We start from the raw sequence: 2,842 nt of genomic DNA on the forward strand, positions 1-2,842 counted from the left end.
GCCTTCTTCACCACCCTGTCTACCTGTGACGCTGCTTTCAATGAACTTGTATTTCTTTCTGAAGAATTTATTTCTGAAGAAGGGTCTAGGCCCGAAACGTCAGCCTTCCCGCTCCTCTGATGCTGCTTGGCCTGCTGTGTTCATCCAGCTCTACCTCTTGTTATCTCAGATTCTCCAGCATCTGCAGTTCCTACTACCCTGGGATGGAGAGATTGTCCAACTGAGAAAAATTAAACGTTCTGGACCTTTATTATCTGGAGTGAAAAGAATGCTCATTCAAGCAAAAAAAATTCAGAAAATTCAAAATAAGTCCTCGTGGCTGAGGTGTCAGGGACTGTGGATGCAGTCACGGAATATGGAGTGGGACAATTAGGATTGAGATAAAGAGGAATTTCTTCACTCAGCGGGTAGTGAATCTTTGGAATTCTCTACCACAGAGGGTTATGGAAGCTCAAGTCATAGATCAATAGATTTCTAAATGGTAAAAACATCAAGGGGTACAGGGATAGTGCTGGAATGGTGTTGAAGCAGATCAGCTATTATCTATTTGAATGGCAAAATGTGCTTTAAGGGCTAGGTAGCCTATACATGCTCCTGTTTCTTGCGTTCTTATAATGCTGGCCTTGTCTGCCAATCCCAAATCTGGAGACTGAACTTAAAAAATTACTAGGAAGTACTCATCAGGTTAGTCAGTATGTGCATGATAATTGTAGGTTAATGCTTTATTTGTCACCCTTTACAAGATTGCTGTGGACGGGTTGGAATTATTTGGTTACTACTAAATATAATTGTTGTCATGTCTGGCACAAAACTCAGCTTCCTTGGTAAAACCCACAATACATCTGAATGGGAATGTAATTATATCTGAAATAATTTGAAAATGAACCATAAAGTCATTGCTACTGATGAATTCATTCAAAACTGCATGACACACCTTGTACTCTCCTGATCTCTAATGAACAACTACCAACAGGTTGTATATATTATGTTCAGTAGAAGACAGAGGGTGGTAGTAGATGGAAAGTATTCAGCCTGGAGCTCGGTGACGAGCGGTGTTCCGCAGGGATCTGTTCTGGGACCCCTGCTCTTTGTGATCTTTATAAATGACTTGGATGAGGAAGTGGAAGGGTGGGTTAGTAAGTTTGCTGATGACATGAAGGTTGGTGGCGTTGTGGTCAGCGTGGAGGGCTGTTGTAGGTTGCAGTGGGACATTGACAGGATGCAGAGCTGGGCAAAGAAGTGGCAGATGGAATTCAACCTGGAAAAGTGCGAAGTGATTCATTTTGGAAAGTTGAATTTGAATGCGGAATACAGGGTTAATGGCAGGATTCTTGGCAGTGTGGAGGAACAGAGGGATCTTGGGGTCCACGTCCTTAGATCACTCAAAGTTGCCACCCAAGTTGATAGGGTTGTTAAGAAGGCGTATGGTGTGTTGGCTTTCATTAGCAGGGGAATTGAGTTTTAGAGCTGTGAGGCTATGCTGCAGCTTTATAAAACCCTGGTTTTAGACTATACTTGGAATATTGTGTTCAGTTCTGGTCACCTCATTATAGGAAAGATGTGGAAGCTTTAGAGAGGGTGCAGAGGAGATTTACCAGGATGCTGCCTGGACTGGAGGGCAGGTCTTATGAGGAAAGGTTGAGGGATCTAGGGCTTTTTTCATTAGAGCGAAGAAGGATGAGAGGTGACTTGATGGAGGTGTACAAGATGATGAGAGGCATAGATACAGTGGATAGCTAGAGACTTTTTCCCAGGGTGGAAATGGCTATCATGAAGGGGTGTAATTTTAAGGAGATTGGAGGAAGGTATAGGGGAGATGTCTTTACACAGAGAGTGGTGGGTGTGTGGAATGCACTGCCAGTGGTGGTAGTGGAGTCAGATATTTTAGACACTTTTAAGCGACTCTTGGATAGGCACATGCAGGATAGTAAAATGTAGGGTATGCATGGTTGTTTGATTTTAGAGTAGGATAATAGGTCAGCACAACATTGTGAGCCGAAGGACCAGTACTGTGCTGTGCTGTTCTATGTTCTATGTTCATTTTAAGTTATAAACTCATAATCAGATTATGATAATAGAAACAGGAGTAGACAGTAGATTTCAGTATATTCAATATATCATCTTTAGATGCCCTTTCAAAGCAATCAAAACAAATAGTCCCTGGACTATTTAAACAACTCGATGAAATGCTTTAATGTAGGAAAGACAAACCTAACGGCAGCTTCTTTTTGCCTTTACCAATGCAACAAGAGCACCATTGAATAGGGAAATGCTTTGTAGGCTGAAAATGTTATAAGAACTGTGCCAAATTAGCCAATTGTCTGCATAAGCAATTGTCATTTTAGCATAAATGTGACATTTAAAAACAAAGGCTATTTTACACGGGATATGTGCAGGCAGTGGAGGCTAGGTTTCAGTGAGATACCAGAATTGAAAGGACAGAGTAGTAATCCACCAAGACATCTATTCTCCCCATATTTAGTTATATTTGACACATCAGTCTAGAATTTTTCAAGTGCCCTCTGAAATATGTGCAATAAAAATAATTTTTACCACTGCCATTCATTTGACTGTCAGAACTGAATTTCCGTTTTATCTTTTTAAAATGTACACATGTAAACCTGGCATTCTATCTATTTTTAGTGGCAGAATAAAATAGAACTAGAAACATGCACAGATTCACTCAATAAACAAAACCATTATTTTTAGCTTTGGGATTTAATCCAGTTAATAGCAGTACTATGCTCCAAACTAAGTTGGAATCTAGGACTGCGGTACAGGATATTGCTGGCAGTCTCAACCATACTACAAGAGAAATGATAAAGGATCTTTCCAATAGGAA

The sequence above is a fragment of the Rhincodon typus genome, chromosome 38 (assembly GCF_021869965.1).
Source record: "Rhincodon typus isolate 14 chromosome 38, sRhiTyp1.1, whole genome shotgun sequence".
In the NCBI taxonomy this organism is placed as follows: Eukaryota; Metazoa; Chordata; class Chondrichthyes; order Orectolobiformes; family Rhincodontidae; genus Rhincodon; species Rhincodon typus.